Consider the following 13,776-nt stretch of genomic DNA (forward strand, 5'->3'; position numbering starts at 1 on the left):
ATGGAATTAAGACTCTGGGAACTTTTTAGAACATGATCTACAGGTTTTTATCCTTAATTCACTCCTTTTGGATGGTTCTTACCTAGACTCCATGCTCGTGACTTATAAGAAACCCTTGATTCTTGGTTGATCCAATCAAGTCTGGTCAATATCAATGGAACTTGGGTGTTGATAAGGTGTAAATCACAATCCACCAAAATGGATGATTGATCTTGATATGACTTTATTCATCCCTTGACCTTTGTTTGTTTGCCTTGTGTGTGATCCCTTATTTGTGATTGTTGCATTCATGCATTCATGCACATCATAACATTCATCACACGAAAATTTCAAGGAACTGAGATGTTATTTGCAAATATTTTCAGACCATGGATTATGGACGAAGGAACACTAAGAAGGACGGTTTCAGATGTCCCGACTTGAAAGAGTTAAGGAAGCTAGCATCTTTTGTATTAGATCCCTTGGACTTCAAGCAACGTCATGGGAAGCTTCTATCTATTTTGTCTGCTGATGTAGCTGAAGGACTTCTGAGTGTGTTGGTTCAGTTTTATGACCCTCTCTACCGTTGCTTCACTTTTCTTGATTATCAGCTTATGCCTATGTTGGAGGAGTATGCCCATCTTTTGGGAATACCTATTTCTAACAAAGTACCTTTTAGTGGATTAGAAGAGATTCCTAGATCTCATCTTATAGCTGAAACTCTTCACTTGAAGAAGTCTGAGATAGAGGCTCATTGGGTGAAGAAAGGAGAATTGTTTGGATTGACTTCTGAGTTCCTCATCAAGGAAGCTACTGCCTTTGCTTAAGCCGGCAGTGTGGATGCTTTTGAAGCTATCCTTGTGTTGCTTATCTATGGATTAGCTTTGTTCCCTAACATTGACGATTTTTGTGATGTTAACGCCATTAGAATCTTCTTAATTAGGAATCATGTGCCTACTCTGTTAGGTAATATGTAATTCTCTTTGCATTTAAGGAATTCTAAGGGTGGTGGAACTATTGTCTGTTGCATTCCTCTTCTGTACAAGTGGTTTATTTCGCACTTGCCTCAGACACCTGCTTTTGTGGCGAACAAACAATGTCTATGGTGGTCTCAGAGACTTATGTCTCTCACTAATGATGATATAGTTTGGTATGATCCTTCTTTGAGCAGTTTGGAGATTATTGATAGCTGTGGTGAATTCTCTAATGGGCATCTCATTGGTACACAAGGAGGAATTAACTACAACCCTGCTTTGGCTCGTCGTTAACTTGGGTTCCCCATGAGAGACAAACCTAACACTTTGTTAGAAGGTCTTTTCTATCAAGAGGGTAAAGATCCCCAATATTTGAAGCAGAATACTATGAATGCTTGGCATAATGTGCATAGGAAAGGAAGATCCGAGCTTGGTCCTCACAATTGTGTAGCTTTGGAAGCTTACACTCTTTGGGTGAAGAAGAGAGCTTTGGAGTTGAAGATACCTTATGCTTGTGAAAGACCTATGTCTGTGGTTGTAGCTGAGCCATTAACTCTCCCTAACGAAGATGTAGAGGAGTTGAAAGACGCGCTCGCCAAGATGAAACAAGAGAAAGATATGTGGGAAGAGCGTTTCCATGCTTTGAGCAGAAAGCATGAAGAGTTGCAGATTGATTCTAAGGACAAGGATGCACTTATTGAGATACTTGAAGATCGAGTGATGAAGAGACGGAGAGAGCCATAGGTTTCATCTTCCTCGAGTATGCCTCAACCTTCCGTTGCTTGGAAGAAGATTATTGATCAACTTGTCCTCGAGAAGACTCAGATGAAGGCTTCTTTTGAGACCGAGATCCGACGCATTAGAAGGAAGTACGCGCTTACAACCAGATCTTCTGATGTTGTTATTAGGGATCCTTAGGATGTTTAGTCTCCTTTTCTCTTGTATTTTTCATTTGGTTTCTGAAATTTTACTCAGTGTAATCCTTCCAATTATATAAATAAAAGAGATTTTTTATGGTCATATCAAATTGTTGCAATATATATGTATTTGCAAATAATATAATAAGTTCCTTGAAAGTAAAAATAATAATAAAGCATTACATTTCATGCATCATTCGCATAAGCAGGTTTCTCTTTCGCCAGATGTCTCATTGGTGTTTCTTTTATGCTTCAGCCAAGCTGACTCATCGATACAATACTCGCACCAATCACTCAAGGATTATGGAGCATCTTGAGCAAGATAATAGAGACCTGAAGGAAGAGATTTCCCGTCTGTCTGCCATGATGGAGTCAGTTCTAGATGCTCAGAGCCAGTCTTCTCCAACGCCCGCAACTCCTCCTCTTCAAAGGACTGTTATTTTCGAGGTGGCTACCTCTACCATTCCTGCAACTGCTACTCACTTTGCACCCAATATGCCTACCGGATTCCCGTGGGGAATGCCTCCAAATTTTGTGCCTGGAGGCTTTGCGCCTACCTTTTCTTCCATGCTGTAAGACCCCAATTTTGACCCTAAGATCCCTCATATAATTCCATCATAAGCATTAGCATTGGGATTATACCTTGGCATCCTCCTTCCCCCTTTTCATTGGGTTTGTTTTGGGAGACATCGCCAAGCACTTTATGATTATATCATACTTGTATTTTATCAGTTCACTAACCAAAATACCAAAAATATGTCTTTGTATTTGTCTAACTCTTTTGTAGGTAGGGCATGATCTCATTAATTCATCAAGATCACATCTAGGGTTTGAGACCCTCATGAACAAAGAGCACAACCAAGAATTTATTCAGTAATGGTTATGAATATCATATATGAGTACTAATGTTCTCTACATATTATATTGATCAAGTTTTCTTCAAAAGTTTGAGGGTGACTTGCCTTGGAAACCCTAGTTTGACTAGGTATCTTGAGTAACTTCTCCAATAAGCTATCTCACCAATTGATCAAATTTCTCAAGGGAAACTTCAAAATTCATCATCTTATGCATATATGATCTACCATGAGCCAAGAAAGTCAAGAGAATTGGAAATTAGGAAGTTGGTTGATGGTGGTTGGCCAGATGGATTCATCTAATCAAAATTGGGTCTCCCTAGACCCTATCTCCTACAATTTGCACCATATGAAAATTATACCAAGAGCAAACATACTCTAAATGACATTCTAAACAACTTTCATGTTTTGACCTAGAGCTAGTTTTGCTTGGAAAATCATTTTCCATGTTGAAACATTATAGGTCATTTTGTCTAAACCCTAATTTGAAACTCAACTTCCCAAGGCCATAACTTGCTCAATTTTTATGAGATGAAAGAGTTCCAAGTTGCACAATCAAATTCAATGTGTCTAATTAAACCTTTATGTTTGGAGTGGGAGCTAATTCAACTTTTTGGAGCATGTGATATGAGGTTACATTATAGGTCACTTTTGACCAATACCATTGATCAAGTGATTTTTCCAAACTTCAAAAATGCCTAACTCTATCATTTCAAATCCAAATGACATGAAATTGGTGACTATTTTGAAGGTATTTGAGATAGTTACAACTTTGATGAAGACGCGTTTCTCATTTGAAGCGCATATAAAAAGTTAAGCAAGGTGGAATATTGAGACATATGGCTTGACACTTAGAAAAATTTTGATATGTCAAAAATTTCCAAACTTCCACCTCAAATTTCTCCAAGCTCCAAATGAAAAAGCGTTGAACATAAACGTTGTTCCCCTTGATCTCACCTTTCCAAAGAGCCCAAATTCATTCATTTTGGACAAGAAATGCATAGGTTGCGCATAGCTTAAACATGGTGACATCATTTGGCAAGAATCAAGCTTCAAACATCAATGTGTATTTGCCTTGCAATCCAAGCTTAGTTCAAAACATCTGATATTCATTTGTCGACCTCAAACAATCATTTCATGGGCCTGTGCGCGCCCATGCACCATTATATCACCATTTTCCAAAATTGGAAAATAATTGGAAGTGTGCAATTATCAACCATTTCAGCTATAAATAGAGCTTCAATTGCTCAGAAATTGATACACATTGGCGCCAACTTTGATCCCCCATTTCAAACCCTCACTTTGCAAAGGATAAGCCTGGAAATTTCTCTTAAATTTGAGCTTGAATCTCCACTATTTTGGAATTCAATTATCTAGGAATCCATAGCTTTTTAACCATTCAATCCTTCTCCTGCAAACAAGTGGAGTGAGACCAAGCACACGCAAGATCAAGATCCATTGAATCCAGACCTACATTGAAGGTATTTTCCAGAAATTTTGAACTCTTCGATTCTCTCAAATTCTTGCTCAATTCCATTGATTCTTTGGTTGTCTGAAGTCCTACCAATGTAGGCAAGAAGATTGAGTTGTTTTGAGGCTAAATCGAAGCAACTCAGTTCATGTACCTCAAATTTCAACTCCACGTATCTCTCAATATACTTGGAGTTGGAGTGAATGGAGGTCAGATTCGAGCTCAGTGCCATTTTTTCTTTAAGATCATGTCCTTGCTTTTCATTTTGGTGATGGTTCATGGTGGACCAGTCCGGTGAGGTCCACCAGAGAAGATGACCGGAGCTCTGGCTCCGGCGATGAGTTGGCAAAGCTCTAAACGACATGATCTGTTCCTTTTGTTTTAATCTTGATCGTTGGTTTTAATTACCACCTATGCACCGTTGTTGACTCAAGTCCATGTGGAACACGCACTAGGGACCATCTGATCGGCCACCTAAATTAATGAGGGAGATCAGATGATCCACGTTTTTTTGATTATCTGAATTTTTATTTTAATTGCTTTATTTTCAATAATTCATATTAAATTCAATATTGATCCAAAAAATATGAGACTTTCACCAAAAAAAATTCAAAACATTTTCTCTTTCATATTCTGAATTAATATTATTTTTTGGAACATTATTAATATTTTCCATGAATTAAGTGATTTTGCATTTATTTTTATTTGTTTAAAAATATTTTTAAATGTCCAAAAATTATGAAATTTTTTCTCCAAGGTCCTTTGACCTTGTTTGACCTATGATAAATCTCATGGCCATATCTTTGGTGTTTTGATGAGATTTTAGGAATTGGACAAACCATATTTCATTTAAATGCACTATTTAATTATTTTTAATTGAATAAATGCCAATTATTTTTGTTGACCACTTGTATTGACTTGTTTGAGTTTGCTTATTGGTGTTGGGTATTGGTCAAGGTTGATTTGAATTTGTCAAATTAATATCATTGGACTTAGGGGATTGATGGAATGTACATTCCATCTCCCAAGATGAATGGATGATATTAAATTGGTAAAATTCCTCCTTTGACCAATTTGTGAATTCATTCTTTCCCCTCCCACTTCATCTCATTCCTCTTCTTCATTCATTCATTTCATTTGGCCTATGACATCTCAAAGTCCTAATGCTAGTTGATTGAAAAATTAACATGAGTATGGATGAGATTAGGCCACACCTTTTGCATATTTTTTTGTGTGTGGTATGTTTCATGAGTATAGTTTATAATACTATGTCTCTAACATGCATTAACACCAAGATTCTATTGCTCGGCCTCAAATAGTTGTGACTTCTACATAAGTCCAATTACGATTGCTTAACATAGCGCTAAATTTGTGACATAAAAGGCATAAGAATTCTAGTTAGTGAGATTGTAAGTCTCCTCTCTTTCATGGTATTGTGTGGAAACTTGGCCTTATTTCCTTCCTTTGGAAGATGTTTTGGTTCAAGGATCCATGCTTGTGATAAGTGGGTTGAGTGTTCTCCAAAGAATGTCTTGAAATGAAAAGCAAAAGAAAAACAATACTAACTCTTAACCTACTACTTACTAACCTTTAATTTCAAGCTTTACTTTGATGCAATTTACTTTTAGCACTCTATTTCATTTGCCATTGTTCATATCATTCTAATTGTTTATGTTAATGCAATTTTCACCGTCCATTTGGACCATATTGTGTAATATATTTTGTTTGTGTATACTTTGCTTGTTTGTGTGGTCTTTGACCATTAATGTATATAATAATAACAAAAACCCTAAAAAACTTTTGAGTGGACTGTTGGCTTGATCATGGACGAATGGACTTAGAATCTAGGCAACCTCCTATGCTAATGGACTTGGCCAATGCCAACATGCTGAAGAACCAAGTGCTTGCAATTTTGAAATTCATCTGATGTATCTTTGAAGACCTCTCTAAGTTCATCTGCAACTTGATTATTGTGAAACTGTTATTTTGACCCTGTGACTTGTGGAATTCATCTGTTACATGGGTTATTTTAAAGAAGATCATAAAGTGGATAAGCTTGGATGAGGCCATATTTATTTGATGCCTTGCTCTTCAAGGAGATATAATTGTGCATTTGTGTGTTGTTTGATTCTAAAAGTCCAAGGGAATTCTGGGTTTCTATTGACATACTTGTCTATTGGATATCTACCCATTTGGTCAGATCTTTCCAACTTTAAACTTTTAATTTTTGTGCATAGGATAGTCTCTTCATCTTCTCCCCATTTATTTAATTTCAAAATCTCTCCCTCCACTTTTAAAAATCTTCTCTATGTGAACTACTTTTGTTCTAAACTTTTACCATTTTTGCAAAAAAGATAGAAACTTTGGCCTTATGCCATTGTATTTTCAAACTTCTTTTCTTAAATCAAACTTGTAAATAAACTTAACTATACTTGACTTAAACTTTCAAAAAGCCAAAAAGAACTAACTCATTTAAACCCTTTTTAGGCCTTTGTGGCTTTCAAACTTAAATTTTGTTAAAATCAACACACTCATTTTGAAATTTGTATCACGAACTACAAGGTTTTGATCCCTCATTTTAATGTTGGTACGTAAGCACAAGACCAAAGGTCTTGTCAAACACAAAAATATAATTAATGAATTCTTTTCTCATCCCCCCATTCTATTTGTTTGTAAACATCACTTTGTACAAAACACATATGCACACAAAAAGGGCTCCCTAGGAGTACCTAGGACACTTTGGGTGCTAACACCCTCCCTCTGTGTAATAAACCCCCTTACCTGTGATCTCTGACTTTTATTAGTTTTTATTTGAAAACTTCTTACATTTTGGGTTTTGTTCGTACTTTTTCCCTTTTCCCCTGGAAACAATAAAAGTGCGGTGGCGACTCTTGTTATTTGACCTCTAGCTTGTCAATAGCTTGATGATCATGAATTTCCATTTGCATAATATTTGGTCACAAATTCACTTCTCTAAAATCAAAATATCAAATCATTATGAAGGTTGGTTCCTAACCCCCATTGAATACAATGATCCTTCTCCTTCTCCAAATTTTGAATTCTCTGTGTTTGAGGCCGAGGAGGAAAGTGATGAAGAAGTAAGTGAGGAATTGTCTCGTCTTCTTGAGCAAGATGAAAAGGTTATTCTGTCGTTTGAAGAACAAATTGAGCTAGTCAACTTGGGCTCCGAGGATGATGTGAAGGAAGTCAAGATTGGGTTTCGACTGTGTCCAGATGCTAAGAAGGGGTTAATTGATCTTTTTCGAGAGTATTCAGATGTGTTTTCTTGGTCCTATCAAGACATGCCTGGGTTGGATGCTGAGATTGTGGAGCATAGATTGCCATTGAAGCTAGAATGCCCTCCAGTCAAGCAGAAGTTGAGAAGAACGCATCCTGATATGGCTGTGAAAATCAAAGAGGAAGTTCAAAAGCATATTGATGTCGGTTTCCTTGTGACTGTTGAGTATCCGCAATGGGTGGCCAATATTGTGCCCATGCCGAAGAAAGATGGAAAAGTTCGCATGTGTGTTACTATAGATATTTGAATAAAGCCAGTCCGAAAGATGATTTTCCTCTACCACACATTGATATGTTGGTAGACAATACTGCTAAATTCAAAGTCTTTTCGTTTATGGATGGATTTTATGGATATAATCAGATCAAAATGGCACCCAAAGACATGGAAAAGACTACATTCATTACACCCTGGGGAACATTTTGTTATAGAGTGATGCCTTTCGGTGTAAAGAATGCTGGTGCGACTTACCAGAGAGCAATGACTACTCTTTTTCATGATATGATGCATAAAGAGATTGAAGTATATGTCGATGACATGATTGCTAAATCAATTGATGAAGAGGAAAATTTTGAGCATTTGTTGAAGTTATTCCAGCGCTTGAGGAAGTATAAACTTCGCTTAAATCCCAATAAGTGTACTTTTGGTGTTCGTTCTGGTAAGTTGTTGGGCTTTATTGTCAGTGAGAAGGGTATTGAAGTTGATCCTGCCAAGGTTAAAGTAATACAAGAGATGCATGCGCCCAAAACTGAGAAGCAAGTCAGAGGTTTTCTCAGCTGCTTGAATTATATTTCCAGATTCATTTCCCACACGACTGCCACGTGTGCACCTATATTCAAGCTTCTTCGAAATAATCAGTCTTGTGATTGGACAGAAGACTGCCAGAAAGCATTTGATAGTATCAAAGAATATCTACTTGAGCCTTCCATTTTGTTTCCACCTGTTGAAGGAAGACCATTGATCATGTATTTGACTGTGCTCGAAGACAATATGGGTTGTGTTCTTGGTCAGCAAGATGAGACTGGAAAGAAACAATTTGCAATCTACTACCTCAGTAAGAAGTTCACCGACTGTGAGACTCGGTATCCTATGCTTGAGAAGACTTGTTGTGCATTGGCTTGGGCTGCTAAGCGTCTGCATCAGTATATGTTAAATCATACCACTTGGTTGATATCCAAAATGGATCCAATCAAGTATATATTTGAGAAGCCTGCTTTATCTGGGAGAATTGCCCGTTGGAAGATGTTGTTATCAGAGTATGATATCGAATACCGATCTCAGAAAGCGATCAAAGGTAGTATCTTGGCTGACCATTTGGCTCACCAACCAATTGAATTCCTGATAACACTAAAATTTACCGTATTTTCGACTCCGATTTCACATGCATTCTAGTTGTTTTATTATCATTTTGTTGTGCTATTGCTATGTTTTTCTTTGTTTTCAGGTTTTTATATTGATCGGAGCCCCGATCGAGAAAAGGAGAGAAAAAGAGCTAAAAACCCTAAAATTCAGCATTTTGTACTTGTGGCCTACCCCATGGCTGGCGCCATAGTCCCTGCCATGACGTGTCCAAGCTCAACTTCCCTCAACTGCCACGTTCTCCACTACTTCCACAAAGGCGCCTTAGATTAGCCTTGTGGCGGGCGCCATGGCCTTGTGGCGGGCGCCACAAGAGGAAAGTTTTTCCCTCCCATTTTCAAGTTGAAGGATATCCTTGTCATTTCCATCTTTTTACTTGCTTATATATAGAAACTCGAAATCACTTTTACAATCATCCAAACTTAGAACAAATGCAAACTCAGAGCAACTTTGTTTCACTTAGGCATATATTCAGTATTATAAAGTGGTAATCGCTTCGCATTAGAGTGTTACCACAATTGTGTAATCAAGTCTGTGAATGAGTCTGTAATCGAGTTTGGAGCACTTTGGAAGGAAGTTAATCCTGCCGCCATTTTCATTTCCGCTTTGCAATTTATTCAACCCTCCGATTGGAGCAGGTTTTTATTACTTGTCTTTATCTTATTTATTTCCTCGCACTTACTTTAAATTATTTATTTCCTCGCACTCGCTTTACTTTTGTTTATTTCCTCGTACTCGCTTTAAATTATTTATTTCCTCGCACTCGCTTTACTTTTGTTTATTTCCTCGCACTCTCTTTACTTTATTTATTTTCTCGCACTCGCTTTACTTTATTTATTTCTCGCACTCGCTTTACTTTTATTTATTTTCCGCACTCGCACTACTTTTATTTACTTTCCGCACTCGCACTACTTTTATTTATTTTTATGCACTTTTACTTTACCATGTCTAGCTAAATTTATAAGGTTAGAATGTAAGGATCATAATTGAACCGATAATCCGTACAACTGTTTGTAGAAGCACTTAAGGGCTATTTTAACTTTCAACTTAAGTTTTCCCACACTTCAATTCCGTTGGGTAAGATCGAAAGCCGTCCAACGTCTTTTTAAACTTAATTGTTTTTAACTATATCAAAAACAGCGAAAGCGCTTTGTTTAGTTCATTAGGAGTTTTTAACATAAGAAGAAAAGAGATTTTAAAACTATTTTCGGACGCGTTTATAAGTTTAGAGTCTGGTTCGTGAGAACCTCTTTTGGTTAAGAAATCCAGGTTATAATACTTTTCAACTTAGTCAAGATACTATATTTCTTAAAAATAGGTTTACTACTCTAACGCAATGCGCGCCTTTTTATAAGTGACAATAAGAGGGTTTGATTAGGGAGTACAACTCGGTTCTGAATACGCGAAAGCGACAATTCCTGTTAAATTAGTTCTTTTCAAAGTAGGAAACATTGCCCATAAGTAGCTCTATTAGCAAGTACTTGGATTATTAATTAATTATGTGAATTACATTCGACCCTGTCATTATTAATTAAACTCTACTCAATACTTTACTTTTCATTGCACACTCTAAAAACACCTATTTTGATTTCCTTTGATAAACACCATAACAATAGATAATGATAGATTGACACTTGGTCTCTGTGGATTCGACAATCTTTTATATTACTCTGACGCGTTCGTATACTTGCGAAAGCACGCATCAAGTTTTTGGCGCCGTTGCCGGGGACCAATTTCGTCAAATTTCATTTTCCTGTTGTTGTATCGTTTAGACTTAGGCTATTTCCCGCCGGTCAATGCGAAGAACTCGCAGCACCGGAAGTTTAAGCTTAGTATACCCTCTGGCGGAACCTGAACGTTACGCTCGCGCACGTTTATTCTTTCATAGAATTAAGAGAGCTATGGCCGAAGATCAAAACCAAAGACCTCTTAAAGATTTCGCTCAACCATCTAATGAAGAACCTAGTTCTAGTATAGTAAACCCAACCATCCCAGCTAATAATTTTGAACTTAAACAATCCCTGTTGCAACTAGTGCAACAGAGACAATTCGCAGGTCTCGCTACTGAGAACCCAAACCAACATTTAAAAATATTTCTTCAATTAGCAGACACTTTTAAAACTAATGGAGCTTCTCCTGAGGCAATATGTTTAAGACTATTTCCTTTTTCCCTCAGAGATAAAGCCCTATCATGGTTAGATTCCCTTCCACCCAATTCCATTACGACTTGGGATAACCTTAGAACAGTTTTTCTTGCTAGATATTTTCCCCCGAGTAAAACCTCCGTTCTTCGAAACCATATAACTAGATTTACCCAAAACCAAGGAGAATCGTTGTTCGAAGCTTGGGAGAGATATAAAGAGTTGTTACGAGCATGCCCACATCATGGATTAGAAAATTGGTTAATCATTCAAACCTTCTATAATGGACTTCATTACAACACAAAGATGACCATCGACGCTGCCGCAGGCGGTGCTCTGATGAACAAACCTTAACCTGAAGCTAGTGCCCTCATCGAAGATATGGCTCAAAACCATCAATCATGGGGAGTCGAACGAGCGACAGTTGAGAAGAAGGAAGCCCAAGGAGGAGTGCATAAACTAAGCTCTATAGACATGATGCAAGCTAAAATGGACGCATTAGCCCTTAAGGTCGAGCATATGTGCATAAACCTGAATACTGTAGCCGCAGTTTCGTCAGATTGTGAGATATGTGGAGCCAAAGGACACCAATCTGCAGAATGCAGTCTATTAAACGAAACCCACTCTGAGCAAGTGAACTACACCCAAGGAAACCCATATTCGAATACCTATAACCTTGGATGGAGGAATCACCCGAACTTCTCCTATAAAAACAATAACCCTATTCAAAATAATGCACCTCTGAGACCTAGTTATCAAGCCCCTAGATCAAATCAACCTATGCAACCTGTACCACCAAAACCGAGCCTTGAGAAAATTATGGAAAATTTTATCACCGCTCAAACCCAACAAAACAAGGAGTTCATGAACCAAAACATTCATGTTAACGAATTGACTACTCAGTTAGGAACCAACGTTTACCAAATAGTTACTCATACCAAGATGCTTGAAACCCAGATCTCTCAGGTAGCTTTAAACCAAGCCCCTCAAACTACACCTGGAGGACAATTCCCTGGACAACCTCAACAAAATCAAAGAGGACAAGCCAATGCCATTACCCTACGAAGTGGGAACGCTTATGATGAGCCACCAAACCCTAGATTGAGTGAACCCGAAACTTCTAAGGAATGTAACAAACCCACGGACGAAGTAAAGGAACCAGAGGAATCTCAAAACCAGGAAGGTCAAGAAAAAGGAGAAGAACCTAAAGATAAAACTTATGTACCACCCCCGCCATATAAACCACCTATACCATATGCGCAAAGACTCAAACAAACCCAGATCAATAAACAGTATCAAAAATTTATTAAAGTTATAGAAAAAATTCATGTAGAAATCCCTTTCACAGAAGCCATCACCCAAATACCTTCTTATGCAAAGTTTCTCAAACACATCCTTACCAACAAACGTAGACTTGACGATCCGAAGCCTTTGGAATGTAATGCTATTTCCGAGGACAAATTAGCAAAGAAAGATAAAGACCCTGGAAATTTCTCCATTCCTTGCCTTTTGGGTAATCATGTCATCGAAAAAGCTTTTCTAGACTTAGGAGCTAGTGTGAGCTTAATGCCTTTAGCAGTTTGTGAGAGGTTAAACTTAGGAGAATTACAACCCACTAAGATGTCACTTCAATTAGCCGATAGATCTGTTAAGTATCCGATAGGCATCTTAGAAGATGTTCCTGTTAGGATAGGTTAGTTATTTATCCCTACTGATTTTGTTGTCATGGACATCAAAGAGGACAATGATATACCAATCCTTCTAGGTAGACCATTCTTATCGACTGCAGGAGCCATAATAGATGTCAAGAAAGGAAAGTTGACATTTGAGGTAGTTGACGAGAAAATAGAATTTATACTTTCGAAGTTTCTTATGGCACCTGTGATGGGAGACTCATGTTATGCCTTAGATATCATTGATGAATGTGTTAGAGAATTAGAACAAAAAGAAATTATAAAAACAATTAAGTTACCATCAACTCTCATAAGGGAAGATGATGACTTTAAGAAACCCTACATCGATGATAACCTTTACGAATGTTTATCCCTTACCCCAGATCCTATGCCATGCCCTAAGAAACTAACCTTAGAACTTAAGGAACTACCTAAGAACCTGAGATATGAGTTCTTCGATGAAAAGATGAACCGTCCAGTTATAGTTAGTGCTACCTTGAGCCAAAAGGAAACGAACCAACTTTTAGACGTTTTACGAAGATATCCCTCAGCCTTAGGATATAATATCTCTAACCTGAAAGGTATAAGCCCATCCGTATGCATGCATCGGATTTCACTAGAAGAAGATTCAAAACCCTCCAGAGAACATCAGAGAAGAATAAACCCTATAATGAGTGATGTTGTAAAAAAGGAAGTTCTTAAGTTACTTGAGGCAGGTATAATCTATCAGATCTCGGATAGTAAGTGGTGAGCCCTATGCATGTAGTACCTAAAAAGGGAGGCATCACAGTCGTGCAAAACGATAAAGGCGAACATGTAGCAAAACGATTAGAAGGAGGGTGGCGGATGTGTATAGATTATAGAAAATTAAATAAAGCAACTAGGAAGGATCATTTCCCTTTACCATTTCTAGACCAGATGTTGGAGCGTCTAGCCAGACACTCTTACTTCTGCTATCTAGATGGATACTCTGAATTCTTCCAAATACCTATCCACCCCGAAGATCAAGAAAAAACTACCTTTACATGCCCTTATGGAACTTTTGCCTACAGACAAATGCCATTCGGCCTCTGTAATGCCCCAGCTACTTTCCAACGCTGCATGATGTCAATC

The 13,776-nt window shown here is 37.7% G+C and overlaps 1 non-coding gene across 1 annotated transcript; it reads right to left on the reverse strand.

The window, feature by feature from the left end:
* Positions 1-11,134: 11,134 nt before the first annotated feature.
* Positions 11,135-11,241, reverse strand: LOC127109833 (small nucleolar RNA R71). The gene has a single exon (XR_007797083.1). It is a non-coding gene; the product is annotated as a small nucleolar RNA R71 (small nucleolar RNA).
* Positions 11,242-13,776: the final 2,535 nt, after the last annotated feature.

Source organism: Lathyrus oleraceus, chromosome 7, assembly GCF_024323335.1.
Source record: "Lathyrus oleraceus cultivar Zhongwan6 chromosome 7, CAAS_Psat_ZW6_1.0, whole genome shotgun sequence".
NCBI lineage: Eukaryota > Viridiplantae > Streptophyta > Magnoliopsida > Fabales > Fabaceae > Lathyrus > Lathyrus oleraceus.